At 36.5% G+C, this 18,748-nt stretch overlaps 1 long non-coding RNA gene across 1 annotated transcript; it reads right to left on the reverse strand.

Annotated features, from left to right (window-relative positions):
• Positions 1–668: 668 nt before the first annotated feature.
• LOC125324421 lies at positions 669–8,821 on the reverse strand. The gene is made up of 3 exons (XR_007202964.1): positions 8,733–8,821; positions 6,510–6,512; positions 669–679 (listed from the first exon to the last, which is right to left on the reverse strand). It is a non-coding gene; the product is annotated as an uncharacterized LOC125324421 (long non-coding RNA).
• Between the last annotated feature and the right edge of the window lie 9,927 nt (positions 8,822–18,748).

The following is an 18,748-nucleotide window of genomic DNA, read 5'->3' on the forward strand; positions in this document are numbered from 1 at the left end:
AATTCAATTAAAACACAGTGAAAAAATTAGCACTTTGATACATTTTCATCCAGAACTGAAATAATGAAATTCACAGAATATATCCCAGTGGCTAGAATGAGAGGGAGATATGACAACTCAACTCTAGAAAAATATGAAAAGATATTCCTTTCACAGCGGTCTTGTTTCTGGTCTCTCATAAATAGATTCTGGATGAAGTACATAAACACTTTTTACATTTTCAAAGATACTTTAATAGCTTTGACAACCTTCTAGTTCGCTGTTGAATCTTTTTAGATCTAAGCAAGAAAATGGACACCTTATTTCAATTAATAAATCTTCTATCATTTTGAAAAGAGTATGTTCTGTACTCAAAATAAAGGCCCTGGATCCCCATATATTTGTATTATAGTCAGCCTGGTGTATCCACTCCAGTTCTATTTGGTATATTTGGAGATCAGTCTGTAGAGATGCTGAGAAAACTTCTAAAGCTTAAAAAGTGAGTCAGCATTCAGATCATGCGTCTCTGATTGTTTGTATTGTAGGTTGAGAAGAGTAATTAGGATTGAGCCGTATGTAAGTAATGTGTGCTGATTATTGTTAGCTGGCCAGTGAAATGTGAAGGACAACCTAAAAGTTGGCAACTATGATTAAAACTGATTAGTTTGATTCCTGCAAAGAATAAAAACAGAGTAGTTTTCTGTCTTCAAGCAGATTTGTTCTGAAACTCATGTGTAAGCATAAGAGTTTGTGTGCATAAATAAATGGAAAGCATGGCAACCATAATTGTGATTCAGTTATTCCTTGACTGACTATATACATCCTTCACACATACACATACACACACTATGTATTCTTTATTCTTCCTGCTTTTTTCCTAAACTATTGACAACTATTCTGAATATGCCTTTATTGAAACACTTTGAGGAAATTTTAAGTAGTCACACTAATGTTTCTTGTCAGACAATGTATGGTATGAGATAATTGACTGGGTTTAGAACCCTTAAAAAATAATAATTTTCATCAATTATAAATGGTTTGAGGGACTTTAAAAAAACACAGAAAGATTTTTTTTATTCACAGAAAAGCTGCAGTCTGAAAAAAAGAAAATCCCAGTTTATCTTCAGGAGTTTGTGACCTGATAAAATATGGGAGTATGGTTTCAGTTAGGAATATTTGTAGTTGCCTTCTTTCATGAAAGTACTGAAGTAAGTAAAGGAAAAAAATGGGGGGGAAAGAATGTGCAGATATTCCTGCAAAGGAATTTATAGACAAATCTGGAAAACTATGGCAAAATTGGCTTGAGAGTTGCCCTTTTAGAGATGTTTGTTCTCTACTTTTAAAAACAGTCTATTTAATTTACATTTTAAGAAAGAAATCTTATTTTCTACATACTATTCTCCCAAATTTGGTTTTTAATAATAAACTCTCTCTCCTTTCAGAGAGAAAATGGAGAAATACTCTGAGATATAAGTACTTATTAGCACCAGAATAAGACCTACCCCACACTTAAAATACAATATGTAAGTGAAAGCAAAACAGAAAAGAAGAGACAGCTGGTAATTTTAATCTACTGTGAGGTGATGATTATGTCCAATGATGACTCAAGAGTTGTGTACACTAAAAACCAGAGAGAGTGAATCTTGAAAGCTATGTTCAGATTATTAGCAATATGACAAGAACCAAAATCATGCCAACAGTCAACTAGACAGCAAAAAGAAAAAAGTCTTAGCGTTACTATATTTCTTCTGGTAAAGAACTACTTTTGATGAAAAAGCTAAGTCACATTCTTTCACTTTTATCTCTAGAGAATATGAGAAGGCACTAGCTTAGTAGAGAGAAAATTCCAGGATGCTTAAGGACTGATTATTTATACTCTACATTGGAATCAAACTGTTAGTTTGTACCAATGTCCCTGCTGCAGATGTCCAAGTACTGATAACAGGAAACATAAATAGTATGCTTGGTAAAGATTTATCTTCTCAAATGAATTGAGATAATAAGTAATAGAATTTAAAACTAGTTTATAAGTGTTTAACTTATTAAAATTAGGTATGAATCTTATAATGCACTCAAAATAGGTACTTTTATCTCTCTTTTATCTGCTCTTAAAGAATATGTCAATTTCGACATTTGAGCTACTGGTGACATGTTCATCAAAGTATGTCTGAGTACATCTACATGACTGTTTATCTCCTTGTTTTCTATGGCATCTCCTACTAACCAGAAAGAAAGTTTGAAATAAGCTTGTGATTTGTAATTTCAAAATAATCCTCATACTCTGAATATTGCCAGTAATTCCCAGGCAACATGCAGAATTCCTATATTTAATCCTTTTTTTTTTTTTTCACTTTCACATTCCTCTCACTAAAATATCGACCACTGAAGAGCAAAGTAAGTTCTAGTAAAAGATGCAATCTTAAAATTCATGGCACACAGTGGGATGAATAATATTTTGAAATTTTCAGAATAAGTCTATTTCTACATTAAAAAATTTATTCTATATATCCTTTTGCTTAATATAAAATTATCCACTAATATGGATTCATTTAAGTAACCAAGGCATTAAGTGCTCACTCTAGTTAAAAAATGGTTCACCTATAAAATCACTTACTGAAGAGTATATAAAATGGAAATCATAATAAGGCATGTTTGTAATCAGTCCATCAATTAATTTTCCTGCTGTGCTGAATTCTAGATATGATATCATTGATGAACCTGATTAAAATACTGATTATGCATCAATAATAAAAGGAAAAATTCATTATGTTAATAATCTAACATCAAATATTAAATTTCATTATAATACTGATCAGAACATCCTCTATGTTATTTAAAGAAGTTTTCTCTCCCTTAGAATAAAAAGTTACAAGAGATAGCACAGCTGGATATTCTCTTACAGGGACAGTTCCTCTTTTGACTTGGGAGCATATTAAATTTTCTGTGTTATAATAGTAAGTTTTCCAAAAATGTTTGCTTTCTGTAAACCCTCCATATTTTCATTCAAAATACACTGTACAAAAATTGCAGATCACACTGCCAGATAATAATTTACCGAGACATCGGTGACATTCTGAATTATAGACTTGTGTGGATAAAAAGCATCTAGGACAAAGAGAAAAATATAAAAAGATTATATGGTGGGTCCAGCATGGTGAATTATATTCCACTATGTCAGTTGTAGAAATAGAATTAGAAGAACGTTCTTTTGTTTTAATCCTAGTTTTCATTTTGAAAACACTATAAAATCTTTAAAAATCATAAAATTTTGTATCTATCTAAAAGGTCAGATTAAATCAGAAGATTGATGTGGTTCCATAGACCCTTTCTGTCAGCAGTAGATGGTTAGAAATAGATTAAAATAAAGTGGACATCTCTGAAAGGAGCTGACTTCATTAATGTCCCTGGTTTTAAGCTACCAATGACTTAGAGATTTTCAAAGCCAGTCTTTTTTTATTGTATTTTGAATACTTCTGTAGTTTCAGAAAGGATTTTTGCCTCATTATTTAAATCCATTCTGGACATTTATGACTATACTGTACTCGTGTCATATTTGGGACCCTTACCAATAGCCTAGATTTACTCTGAAAGCTGACCTTTTTTTTTGCCATTCCTTCTTTGCTATCTTAAACCAGTTAGTAATCCAAGAAAATATTTTCTCGTATCCACGTACAGATTAGTTCCCCATGATAAGACTTCTATAAAGGTTTTCTAAATCCAAATGCATTATATCTGCATGCATAGCTCTTTCAAAGAATTTTGGAGAATTTGTGAGGTATGATATCTCTCCAGAATGCCATGTTGTCTCTACCCCTATGCAAAGTACGTATCCATGTCTGCTGTTTGCCTTATGTACTATTGCTTCTGCCAGTTGCTCAGAAGGCAGTCCATTAATTATTATTTTCTCCTTTACACATAAAGGGTTCCAGGCTCTTCACTGACCCAGTAGGTCACATGCTTTGTTAGAGCTGGGCTGGTGTCAGCTCCTGCCTCTGGGTCAGGTGTCTGTTGCCTCCCCTGCCTGAGCCTGAGCTGTGCCAGTGTCTCCATGGGAAGGGTGCCACTGCCCAGCAAACAAGAGCCCCTGGGGAGGCTGTGAGAACCTGTTTACTCTTAGCTGGGAACATCCAGACAGCAGCTGCCCAGGGTAAAGGAATGCATAAAATAAATCCAAGCGAGCTCAGGACAGAAAAGTCTTCTCCCCCATCCCACAAATTTCATACTAATCCTTCCAAAGACCTCAGGTTGATGGTGTCATGTCTTATATACTTCTCTTGTCATCATTCCAGGAGCTGATCCTGTCAATTTAAGGATGCTCTGGGATATTTGAGGTATGTGCACAGTCCCATGGAAAACAGGTAGATGCCAGGAAGGGCCAAGGGATTGCATAACAGATTTAAATCTGTCATTAATAAGGCTTTTATCTCTATTAATTACATAGTTTGTATCACTAGAGTGTTAAAACATTAACAGTGCTGCCAAATGGGACCTAAATTCATATATGTGGTGGGTTTCCTTTTGCTTATAACAAGATTTTGAAGATGGCAAGCACAGAGATCAGACCTATGACCTTTTTAGAAGCTCACATTGCATATCAAACATTTAATTTCTCTGATACCTAGCCTGTTTAAAGACATAGCTCTGCTTCACAGTAAGCAGCTAAGCAATTTAATATTTGAGTTTGCCTGTAATAGTGTTAGAACAGATCTTGATCCTTCATATACTTTTCTTCTAGGCTAAATAATTGAAAATAAGATTGTGGAGTCAGTGTTCAGAAGACTTTAATCTTTTACAGTAGTCCTATAGGAAGAGGTAGGGTTTCAAATCTACAAGCAAAGATAAATCAGAAAGTGAAAAAACACTGCAAACTGAAAAGTTGCCATTACACTTTGGTCAGATTTATTTTACTCCTCAGTGTCTTCCGCTGCTCTTCTGAAGCACATGCTTCAAATACATTTCATGGAAGCCTTCTTTTAGAATGAAGGTGTGTTGGAAAAAATGAAAAAAAAACAAAAATAGATGATGAAAGGTGGCACAGTGGTAGGAATAGATGAATATGATCTGTTCATATCACAGTGCTTTAGGAACAATGCATACAGACAGTTTCAGTGGAAGCTTGGAAGCTATGCTATGTCTTGGGGTACGTAGATGGATGGAGGGATGAATGCAAACTCTCCAGAGACATTATCTATAGCACTCTTATTGCGTATTTATTGCATAAACTTGATCAAGTTAAAAACTAAAGTATGGTTAGCTTTAAGGAGATGAATAATTCCACTGAAAGCAATAGAATCAATGTTCTGTCTGAGGCTCCATGTGCATTTCCTCACAATATAGAGACCAAATGAGTAATTCAAAATCTCATTTTTGTTACCCTTTTAAGTGAAACTCTTCTCTTACTGTATTAAATCTTTATTTTTTTATTTAAACTTGGCTAAATATGCTGTAACTTTGTTGCTGGAAACACCAGCGTTTTTTCTTTCTAAAAAATCAGATTCGGTAGCTGAAGGTTTAAAAACTTAACAACTGTAACACTAAATAGAAATAAACAAGGAGTGCTGCACAAATAGATGCAACAGTATCAGAGCTCAGAAATTTATTAAGTAAGGCTGATGTCCAGAGACCTTTTAAAGGCAAAAGAAGTAATGCAAACATGGGTCTATTATCAGATTCTGATTACTGTGATTCACAGGCAACTGTGGGTTTTCAGTGAATTTTAGTTTCTTGGTTGGGGGGTTTAATTATTTTTATATATATTTTTTAAACTTATTAGTAAATAGAAATGTTTCCATTTACTCTTTGTTTCTTAAGATCACACCAATGAAGTCTTTCTAAAGGACAAACACCAATAAACAGAGTTGAAAACTCTGTCCAAAACTCCCCCTTTTCACTTCAGCTTTCTCTGATCCTTCCCTCTGCTGCCCTCCATTATCTCCATTACAGTGATTGCTGAACTCAAACTGCAGTTCTGAGGACAGACAGTTTGCAGTATCCTGCTGATACAAATGGTGGTATTCCCATTCCATTCATTTCACTACAGATCAAACTGTTAGATTCAAGGACAAACTGTTATTTTCTATAGTGTATAGTTCTACATCATAGGAAATTCTGAGCAGCGCTTCAATCTATGGAGAAAAGCTCTTTTAAAGACCAATACAACTCACATTCACTTGTGAGTTACCAAAAGTGTTGCAATGGTTTTTTTTTTATATATGTCTGCCTACCAAGATTGCACAAACATCAGGTTTTTTAATTAGTAGCTGTAATTGCTATTCCACTCATAAAGAGGAAAAGAAAGCTTAAAATTAAATAAGTCTATCAATCAGGCTGTGTTATCACTATATCAGGATTTTGCTAATGCTAATGACATATTTCTGTGTATCTGTTACTTCTTTAATAGGTAATACAGAGACTAAATGGCAGCTGAGTAGCCTGTTGAGAACAATTAACTCAAAGCAGATGGCACTACAAATACAATTTTTAAAGGCTCTTTTTTTGTTTGGAATTTTCACCTTCCTTGTTGATTTTACCCCCTGGGTGAATTAAGGTCTTTATTGATAGATTTAAGATGTTCCTGACATTTGATTAAGCAAACTTCATACCGAGACTGTATTAAATTTTAATATCTTTCAGAAGTGAACTGCAGTTTCTACTGGATGTTTTCTTCCCAAGTCTAACGTTTAGTATCATATAAAGTGACTGATAGCTGAGCAACTACAAATCCTGAGAAAGGAGTACGAATGCAAAGACCTGTAATAATAACAGCTTTGAAACATTAACCCTAAGGGTCAATAGTGTTATCTCCAAATAGAATGGTTATTTTACAAAGATTTTAAGAAATATGAGAAGCAACTTCATTGATATGGATATAAAATACAGGAATATATATTTTTTAAGCACTTGAATCTTCTAAGTGCTGATGTTTTAAGAAACACCTTGCATTAATGGAGGCTGATAGACTTTCTTGGCATAGGGCATAGGCTTCAATAGCATAGGTTTTAGAGATATCAATGCAAATTTGAGTCACTGTATGTATGTAAAGACATCAGTGAAAAGTATCTCTCCCAGTATAACTGAGGCTTGAGAGACCAACCAGTGTCAAAGATGTGTCCATCAGGTAAGTGCTACACTTAAAGGGACCCAATTGTCCTCAATCTGTTTGTAGTTCTGTTTCTGATGATGCCTTGAGAGACCTCCTAGAAAACAGAGGCTAGACAGGAGTAAAGGATTAGAAGAGGTATTTATTTGAAAGGCCTTCAAAGGTACACCCTGGAGAGCTTGAAGCTATTCTCAAAAATGGACCCCAAGATGGACCCTAGGTCATGAGTTCTTCACTTTTTTTATAGGTTTGGTTCATTTGCATAGCAGGATTAATTCTCCAATTAAAGCTTCAATTTCCACCTCTCCCCCCCTCCCCCATTAGTGTCTCTTTGGTTTATACTTTTGACCTAGGACAGTCTTGGTGTCCTTGGAAAGCAGGGTTGGAGGGGCTTTGTTATGTCTACCTAGCATGAGAGAGCAGAAATTAACAGGCTACAGGAAACTTCAGAGTCATGCACCAAGCAGTACAGAATTTGAAAAATAAAAAAGTTAAAACCTAAGGCATCACTGACATTCATTCTGGTGTTACAATAAGCAATGATTTTTGCCTCTCCTTTAGAGAGTGTTCAAAACAGATTTCATCAGAGGTAGATATATGGGGGTTATAAGTATCATTTGCATACAGAGTATTTTAGGTATGCAGAATGGCTGACAGGAAGATTTGCAAAGTTATTAAGTACAGACTTAGGACTGTATTTTTTTTTTTTAAGCAATAAATGTTCCTTCTGGTTTATAAAATATATTTCTTCAAAGTAAAAAGCAATATATATATACAGGAGTCTATTTTTATAGAAGTTTGAAATACATTTTATTGTATTAATGTTTTAAAAAAAAGAAAAATGAAGAAAAGCAAAAAAGAAAGCAGCAAATAGAAGACAGTGCTGTATCAAAGTGTAAAAAATTGAAACAACTATAGTGTTGCTTCCTTTAAAGAGCTGGTTTTGGGTTTTTTTCTGACGATTTCAGTGTGATTTTCTGATGATTTTCTGTGCCCTTCAGAACCTAAATACCTACAATTTCAGGGTTTTGCAAGCTACTTCTTTTGGTTTGGCATTAGCCGTGCTGATCAACACCTAATCCTAATTAAGCTTATTTTGAAGCAGTTGCACAGAATTCACTAGCAAACTTCTGATAAATACTAGCTTGTGAAAATATAAACATGGTAATTTAAAGGCACAGAGTATTTTCAGGTAAAAGGCAGAAAATTGTAATTATAAATCAAATAATATTTTGAACCATATACATTTGCAAAGCTGTGCTGTTCTAAGATCTTTAATAGCTATGTTACTCTCCGGACAGTATATTTGTCTCAGTCGTAGCACACTGGAGGCTATGCCTCAATGGTAGTAAATATTCTGTGATGTTTTTTAGTCTTATAATCCATATTATCAACAAAATTTATGGTTTAGATTTCATATTTGTCTTTATTATCTAAGACGAAGCAACCTTTAAACCTAATAATACAAATTTTAAAATACATAACTAATTTCAAGACAATGACAATTACAGTAGAAAGAGGAAAAAAACCCCACCACTGCACGTTAGTGAGGTATGGTTGAACCTTGAAGGCAGGTAACTTAGGCATGGAGGTGTGTGTTAATATTACAATTAGATTATAATGACCAAGTTCATCCAAGGAGAACCATTTCAACATAGTTGTTGGCTCAGCAGCAGGACATCTCCTCTCTCCCCTGGCTGACAGGTGCTATGCAGTTTATCAGCTGCAAAGAACCATTGAGTTCCTCTCCTTGAAAGAATTTCAGCTGAACTTGGCCATAATGTCTCCACTCCACCCTCCGTTCCATCCCCCTTAGCAGATGCTTACATTTGCAGATTGTGGGTGTGGGGAATTCATTGTGGAATTGGTCTCAAGTGTGCCAACTGTATTCCAGCCAGGGAGCAACAACTGTACTTTATGCTATAATCTACATACTTGTGTTAGGATGTGAATGTAGCCTCTCAGCTTCCTCTAATTTTACCCTTAGACATCTTTCCACAGATAGGTGGCCAGAAACATGACAATAAACTTTTACAGATCTTTTAAAATGAACACATTTTAAAAAAAATTCAGAAATGCATTAGAAACCAGCAGTAAAGAAGAATGTGATGCTTTGCCATCCGGGTTTTTAAGGCTTTAAAGTTTATTGTTATTGATAAAACACTTTAAAAAAAAAGTTAAACTTATTTTGTTATCAGTGAAAAAATGAGCTAAATAGAAATTGCCAATGGGATTTACTAATGAATTCTAATTCATTTATATGTATGTAAACCAGCGTTTCAAATGAACATAACTATGTAGTATTATATTTTACACAGAAGTAAGGAGTATCGTAGCTTTGTAAAATATAAGAGGCAAGATGTCTTTTTATGTGGGACACCCTCATGACTACTTTGCCACCTGACCTTGGAGGAGCAGCTTCCTGTCTTTAGAGTCTCTTTTTAAATCTTTCCTTCGACCAACTGTCTAAACTATAAAATCTGTAATAAATACTGGCTCTAATATGACAGTTCAGCCTCTCCTTTCAGACCCTGTTTAAAATGGAAACATCTCCTGTAGCATCCAGTGAAGATTGCAACCCTTGGTAGAATATATTGAATGTGCATGTCTATCAGATCAGCCTATTGATCCTACAGGGAAATGGATCTGTAAAAGAGTTTCAGGTTAAAATTGTTAAATTCAAGGTCTCACTTTGCACTTCTCTCTGAAACGATATAGCTAAGAATGCTAAGAAGTGGGTTTTCTTGATATATAGATATTTTGGGAACACTAAGTAATGATAGAGCATATAACTTAGACATATTTCTTAAGAAGAGAAAAAAGTTCAAGATGGTTTTAAGTTGTTTTAACACTTCAATTTTACATATATTTGTTGTAACAGAATGGAATAAAGCCTTTTATTTTAAATGATAAAGGACATATAAGGTTTATAATTTCAGCACTGTTCTTGAATTTTTGCTAGAATAGCTGGTGAGATATCAATCTCACAACCACTCTAAAGTAAACACACAAACATAATTCTTCTAGACAAACCTAATTTATCTCACTTTTTATAACCCTCAAATAATTGAATAACATTACAAAAGTATATTCGATTTAATTATAATAGACATATTCCTCAGGCCAAATCTGTTTTTTGCATTCTTGAAGATTTTTGAAATGGCTCTATGAAGACTAGGAGTCAATATTTTTATTTATTTTGTAGTTTTGTAGGTATATAGCTTTCATCATGAGTATATAGTATATATATATTTTTTTTTTAATTCAATGTATTTTACTAATGTAATAAATGTATTTAAATCCTTACTTTATATCTTATATATGTTAATATTTTGTTAAAATTATTAAAAATCAATATATTTAAAAATTGCAAATAGAAATCTGGACCCTCACAAAAACTCCAGATAATTCATGCTAAATTTTCACCAGCCCTCAACTTCAGCACATTTTTAATGGGATAATTTCCTTTAGAGTTTGTGGTGCTATTTAAAACCAGTGTTCATTGATTCATTTATTTTTGAGAGAGCTTTTCCTTTAGATTTCAAGATACTGAAGACATTACACTGCCATTCATCTTTAGATATTATTAAAGTATATTAACTAATAAAAATATTGCACCTTTGTTATTCCCTCAAAATGAACTTTGTCACTTCTTTTGTTTTAATATATCTTGATTAAATGACAAGACAACACAGTCTTCTACTACCAACTTTTTTTTAGATCACATCAAAGCATTACAATCCCACCTAGACAATATGGGAGGATATCATCATCACGTCTAATATTCTTATAAATTTTTCACTGCATTCTGGTGAGATCTCTTCTAGTCTCACTTAAGCAAATGTCATATTTGAATTATCTCAAAACAGTTTCTAAAACAAGTCTCGGTATTTAACTGAAGTGCTGTGTTTCACTGAATCATCATGTCTGAAAGTATTTCTGGACTAAGCCTAAACTAACTGACCACTTTACAGAATGCAGGAAGCTTCTCTCTCAAAGTAAAAGATATATCGTTCTCTACTAGCTACTATGCCCCTTGGTTAGGGAAGAATTTTCTATAATAATATTCAAACTCACTTTGTGAATCGCCTTCAAATATCAGTTAAATGACTCTCATAAAAAAAGAATTACTTATAAAAACAAATTATTGCTACTTAAAAAACTTTGTATGCTTGTCTTCAATGACTTAATGTATATTTCTCATTCTACTTATCTTGTTTTAAAAATATTAAGGAAAAATTATCAGCTGTCATTAGGAGAAGCCCATAATAACAGCAAAATATTTGAGAGAAAGAATAGAGAAGATGAAATACAGATACAAAGTTATATTTAATCCCACAGAGTAAGAGCATTAACCATTTTGAAACAGATGATCTTTAAGAATAGAAACGTTATCTTTGCTACTCATATTCACTCTATGGACTCTGTAAAAGAGACAATAGATTAATAGCACTGGTTGTAACACCTTACTTCTGAAGCCTGTGACCTTTTGTTAGAAACTTCTTTGCACAATAGTTCTAGGTAGCTGATACTTTTTCAGTGTTAAAAAACCCAGACATGGATTCAGGTGCTAAGCCATAATTCTTGCAAGAATTGATGTTGTATGGTAATTATTTAAATTTTAGGCAAAGACAGAAGTCACCATACAGTTTTTAGACGCAGATGGAAATATTATAATAACTTAGTCTACAGGATGTAAAGAGACAGCTTGCTGGAATATACCCACTGCTGAATCACCATCAAACACTCTCAAAGTGCAGAAACAGGATTTGTCAAGGAATTATCAGCCTAAAGTAGCAATAAATCTGTATGTTGTCTGCATAACAATAATATTTAAAGACATTTTAGGTATTAATGTCAATCAGTGTAAGCACAGATAGAAAGAAAGAATCTTAGAAGTAAAATTTTAAGGTGGATGTTAGGAGGAAGTCAGACAAATCCTGTTAGTCATAATCAGCAGGATTTGCATGCTTATCTTCTGTACTTTTTACATTGAACTAATTTGTTTTGTAATACAAAAAGGTTGGCAGAGCAGAGATGTACCAACAGCTTCAGACCTACCGCACAGGCAGAGATGATATTTAAAAAGAAAATAATTATAGTCTGGGCCTAGTGCCTCTATGGAATCCAATGAATCGATATAAATGGAGTGTATCCTACACTTCTGAAATGTTTGTAGTGGCTTTACACTACACATATGTAGTGAGTGTAACACATATATGTATAGTTATATTATTTAGACTATGCACAGTAGTTACTCATCCTGAAGTTTCATAGATCTGCTACAAAACAAAAGTGACTGTTCAACCTGTCAGAATTACTATCCTGGTAGTGTCTAATATGTTGCAATGTCAACAGCACATTCTTGAGAACTTTTTAATCCTGCTGATTATTTAATTGCTGTAGATAAAATAAACAGTTTCTGTCGATAAGAACATGATTTCTCCTGAATTTTCAGCATGAGGAGGTGAATATCTGTTTCAGTGTAGTCCTCCATGGGCTGCAGGGGTCAACCTTTGTCACCATGGTATTCCCTACAGACTGTTGGGGACTCTCTGCTCTGACACCTGGATCACCTCCTTTCTCTCCTTCTCCACTGATCTTGGTGTCTCCAAGGCTGTTTCTCTCACATGTTACCAGTCCTCTCTCACAATTGCTATTGTGCAATGTTTTTTTCCTTTTCTTAAATAAGTTATCACAAAGACATTACCAACATCACTAATGGGCTCAGCTTTTGCAAGAAGCAGGTCTGTCTTGGGGCTGGTTGGAACGGGCTGTCAGACATGGGGACAGCTTCTTGTGTCGTCTCATAGTAGCCACCTCTGCATGTTCCCCCTTCACACACACACATACATACACACACCCCCCTCACTGCAAAAACCTTGCCACATAAACCCAAAACACAAAGAATTTAATGAATTTCTTTGCTCCAGAGAGCTGAGATTATAAGTAGGGATATAGGATATAAGTGGTGAGTTAGGAAATGATAGTTCCATGTTAAATGACAGGCATGATAAGCAGAGATAGTGCCTCTCTTAGCAGTTACAGTGCCAAAAAGAGAGAGCAGGAGCTGCTGATCTTCCCGTGACAGCAAATAACAGTATTTTCTACTTTCTCTCTCTTATCAGCCTACTACATGGGATATTGTTCCTTCACTAGAGTCAAATGGTTTTATGGATTAAGCTGAGAAGTGGACAGAACTTCAATAACAAATCATTCCCAAACAGTAATTTCTCTTTTTCATTATCAGTGGCATACACTTGACTGACAGCATCCATCTCAGCACAAATGTGTTCCCAGAGCTTCTGTGCTCTTCTCAGTACAATTCATGCACACAACCTCTAAGGAATGAGACAATGTGAGGACAGGAATTTTATTTGGTTCCTGATTTTATTGAGCAGTTTTTCTGCCATAACCACAAGGTTTGCACCAGGATCATTCACCGTCTTGTCTGTCAAACATCTTCAGGTGTAAATAATACATCTCTTGCTTGCTTCAGCTTTAGATATTAATTCACTTCACTGCTATGTTCTAAGCCTAATAAATATATTTTGATTATTTTTAATTTAGTGAGTACTTGCTAGTACAATTTAGCTCTTATTAGGATTATTTAGTATTGTTAGTTAAATTCACTAAGAGACCTGTACTGCTCTCATGCTGTTTTCAGTGCCATGCACAATTATACATGTGTGTTCGGTGGGGTTCTTCCTCCCACTTTATATACTGAACATGACGTCACATGGATGACGTCCTTTGACCTTTGATCATTTGGGGTGGGCTGTCCCAGTTGTGTCTACTCTCAACCTCACATGCACCCCCAACTCCCACACCAGCATGGCAGTACAAAAAGCAGAAGAGGCATTGGCTCTGTGCAAGTCCTGATCACCAATTACAAAAACATCTCTATGTTATCAACTCTGTGTTCAACACAAATCCAAAACAGAGCCCCCTACTAGTAATTGGGAAGAAAGTTAACTCTACCCCAGCCAAAACCAGCACATTCCACCCCCCATTCCATACCATTTACATCATGCCAAGGTCCTACAGTATTCAGTACATCATTACCCACCACCTCTCTTCCTCTTCTTTAATATAATACTCAAATATTTTTCCTCTGTTGAATTTGTTTAGTCCACAGCTTTGGGCTCCATCTCTTATGGTGATCACTTGGGCCAGGAGAGGTGGTGTGTAATGTGGAGTTACTGGACACCAATGCCAGCTCAGGTCAGGTCACTGTTGCACTGGAACTTCTTGTAAGGTTTCTTCTGTGTTGGTTTGGGTGGTTCCTGTTCTAGTAATATACAACTCAAATCATGGCTTACAACAATTTAAAGACAAATCCATCACAATCTCCACTGCTGGTCCTTTTGGCCCTGATTTTAGGGTTTAACACTGCAATGAACTCTTCCCCTTGTCCCCAGCCTGACTGAAACAAGGGGTTCCTGTTATAGAATAGTCCACCATTAGTATAGTCCACATTACACTCCTGAGTGGGCTGCAGGGGCCCAGCTGCACCACCATGGTCTTAACCATGGGCTGCAAGTGAAGGAGCTCACAGGCGCACTTGCTCCAGTGTGGGGTCCCACCCATGGGAGATAGTCCTCCTTGAATGTGTCCAACATAGATCCTTCTCAGGGGCTGCAGTTCTTCACAAGCCTTTCCAATGTGAGTCCTCTGTGAGGTCATGAGTCCTGCCCGCAAGCCTTCTCTGTCACAGGAATCTCACAGGGTCACATCCTTCTTCAGGCACCCACCTACTCTGGCGTGGGATCCTTTCATATATCACAGTCCCTTCAACAAGTTCTGAAGTTCCAGCTTGTCCAGTACAGCAGCACAGAAACAACAGCAGTACCCTGGCTGACTGCCAGCCCAGGCACACCGCCAATGGTTGTTATCAAAACGTTCTCAGGCACGAATCAGTAAGGTGATAAGCAGTACAGCACTACAGCAAGCAGTGAAAGCAAAAAGCAGCCACTAACAAGCACTAGACTCTAAGACACAGCCAGGAAAGTGAGCCCCATGGCAAGCAAAGAAGCCTGCTGATTACTAGCTAGGCAGCACTAACAGATATTCAAATCTAGTACATCCAAATTCAATTGAGTACATCCCAGTCAGATCTGTCTTTATCTCAAACACTTCAAGCCCGAAATTGGGTGCCAAAAAGGACCATTGTGATTTAACCGCAGCTAGCAACCAAGCCCCACACAGCCATTTGCTCACTCTCCCACCAGTGGGATTGGAGAGAGAAACAGGTAAAATCTGGAAAATTCATGAATCTAGATAAAGATAGTTTATTAAGTGTATTGGTTTTGCTTGGGCTGTTTTTTGGTAGCAGGAAGGCCATAGAGGTGGCTCCTGTGAGAACCTCCTGGAAGTTTCTACCATGTCCAGCAGAGCCAATCTCTGATGGCTATGAAAAATGAACATGATGCTGGCCAAAACTGGGCCAATGAGGGAGGTTGGTAATGCCTCTGTGATGACATATTTAAGAATAAAATGAAAACAAAGTCAGGGGGTTTTGGCTTCTAACCAGAGAAGAGGAGGAGGTGAGAACATGTGAGGGAAACAACATGGAGACACCAAGATCAGTGGCGAAGGAGGGGGACGAGGTCCTCCAGGCGTCAGAGCCGAGATTCCTCTGCAGGCCGTGGTGCCAACCATGGTGAAGCCACTGTGCCCCTGCAGCCCATGGGGATCCATGGGGGATGCAGAGATCCACTCACAGCCCGTGGGGGAGGTGCCCGTGCCGGAGTGGGTGGATGCCTGGAGGAGGCTGTGTTCCAGTGGGAGACCCAGTGGAGAGAGAGGGCCCTTGCTTCCAGGCTGGAGCAGCCTGTCCTTGGAGCACTGCACCCTGTGGAAAGAGAGAGGCCCGGCACAGCAGTTTTGGGAGGACTGTGTGCCCGTGGGAGGGGCTCACGCTGCAGCAGGGGCGGTGTGGCTGCTGCTGCTGAGAGTGAAGCCACATTGGAGAGGTTGTGAACTGTGTCCCACAGGAGGGACCCACGGCCTCACAGGGGAAGACTCCTCTCCCGGAGCAGCGGAAGAGAATCTCGATGAACTGACCAAACCCCCATGCCCTGTCTCCCTGCGCTGTCTGTGGGAAGGAGGGAGGGCTGGGGAGAAAAGGTGTTTTAAGGGTTTATTTTACTTCTCATTACCCTCCTCTGATTCTGTTAGCAATAAATTCACTTTGTAACTTTAAATTAAGCCTGTTTTGCTCTTGAAGTGTTTTCTCCCAGTCCTTATCTCAACTAAAGAAGCCTTTGTTAATTTTTCTCTCTCTGCTCTGCCCAGCTGTGGCAGGGGAGGGTGAGCAAGTGACTCTTGTGGCTGCCTGGCATCGGGCCAATGTCAAACTACGACAATTAGGAAAGCAAAAATCGTGCACACAAGCAAAGCAAAACCAAATAATTAATTCAGTATTTCCCATGGGCAGGCAGGTGTTCAGCCATCTCCAGGAGAGCAGGGGCCCATCATGGTAATGGTGATTGGGAAGACAAACACCATCACTCCAAACTATTACTTAGGTGCGGCAGTACGAAAAGCAGAAAAGACCTTAGCTCTGTGTAAACTCTGCTCAGCAAAAGTCTTTAAAGCTCTGTTTCTTGTTCCTAACAGAATTCAAACCTGTTACAGATCAGTAATAATCTTTGTTTCTCATTCTTATATTTTTCTAGATTCAGAAGTAAAGTTTGTTTACATGTCTCACAACCTAAAGGGTTACCCAGGCTGCTAGTGATAAAGATCACAGCTGTGGGTTCATAGGAATCCAGAAAACACAAGCACACAGAATTTTTATTGTCTGAATTTCCCTACTTGATTAGGCATTATAAGAAATATTTTAAAAAATCACCACTGGCAAATAGATATATTATTAATACAGCAAATATATATATATATATATATATATTTTATTATCAGGAATAAATAGTGTGGCAGTAATCAATAATAGCAACAATCAACAGAATTGTAGCAATAATAGCAGGAATAGATAATAGCAGCAAAAACAATTTATAAAATTACAGGTTACTACAAATTTATCAGTAGTAAAGTGACTTATCGATAATGTAACAGCAAATAATGATAGTTTACTTATATGAATACATACAATAGCAAAGTGCATTAAACAGATTTCAGAAAGGGACCAAACCCAGAGGGGATTCAGCTGTCCCAGAACTGGGAGAAGTAACTGAACCAACCCCAGGGGAAGTCCCAGAGGAGAACCAATTCACATCAGTTTGGAGTCAGCTGGGTGTCCCCCTGAGGGATCAAGATCTCATAAAAAGTTCACACAAACTTTTGTGGAAAGGGAAATGTATATGCAGCACAGGGAGTTCTCAGAAAGAGAAGCTCTACTTTTGATGAAAAATAAATCATTATTTTATTATAGAGGCATAAGAGGTCGTAGGACTGTACCACTTCAAGCAGCAAGCAGATGCTGGCCATTTATATTTTTTCACTTGGAAGCCAATAGATGATAGCATTTTCTGTTCTATGGGATAAACTTTTTATTTTTCTAGACTGTTTTCCTGTTCTTGCTGTTAGAACAGCCAAAGGTGGTTACCAATTCTTACTTTCTCGTGATGTTTTCCCCTTTTCACCAACTATTTTTCACCTTTTCAGACTAGAAGCCATTGTTGCAATTCCCTGGGTTTTGACTTATTGGTGGTATCTCAGGATATACCTAGGATATTTCTGGGTACCCAACTGTATTTGAGAGGTACCAGCTGTGCTCATAAAGGATGCTTCTGGTTCCTAGGCTTAGTTCCTAGGCTAACAGTTCCAGTCTGGCAAGCATTTTCATTGTCAGTATTTCAACAAACACATTTTTTTCAGTTTTTTTCCCTTCTAACCAGGCCTTCTTAATGGCTCCTCACACAAATATAAAATAAAATTGAAAAAACAAAAAAAAGAAAAAAACCCCAAAAATAACAAAAAAGAAAGAAAGGAAGCATACAGTGATTTATGTACACTTTCTTGTACTAAATCAAGAACTTCATTTAAAGAGTTTTGTTCTTAAATTTCTCTGTTACTTATGAAAGAAAATGGTGATAATACAACCTTTATTCTGCCCTTGTCTTTAAGGTATAATATGTCCTTTTCCCAGATGGTCAGAGCTTGTTCTTCATTTCAGGTAATACTTCAGCCAAGGCAACAATTTTTCCAGAATGGCTAGCAGAGTCTTCCCATTAACAATCAGTTTAAATTCTAATTTTGAATAATTGCCTAATGGTAAATGCTGCCTTACACTGCTGATCTCTAAAAGACATCATAAAGAATTGGAAAATATCCTCAAAGCCATTCCAATATGAACTATGGCTAATATGTCTAAGCTAATGAGACAATTTAATCTGCCTTAAAATAATGATTCATTTCAATTATTTACAGCGTGGTTTTTACAATTCACGTCTCATAAGGGAAAAGCAAAAATATGTGACTGTCATCAGGAGACAGCCTTAAAATAAAATTATGCTTTTCAGTAATTACACTACATAAAAGATGGGTATTTATTATCAGTTTTTCACAGATGTCTTTGATGTTCACACAGAGTCTGTAATACTCTTTAAGAAAATGAGAAATCTGGAATCCATTCAAGCTATTTCTAAGAATAAATGTCAGCAAGCAGCTCTTGGAAATTTTTGGAGTGCCTCAGAAACACTACATTTT

Source organism: Corvus hawaiiensis, chromosome 4, assembly GCF_020740725.1.
Source record: "Corvus hawaiiensis isolate bCorHaw1 chromosome 4, bCorHaw1.pri.cur, whole genome shotgun sequence".
NCBI classification, from domain to species: domain Eukaryota; kingdom Metazoa; phylum Chordata; class Aves; order Passeriformes; family Corvidae; genus Corvus; species Corvus hawaiiensis.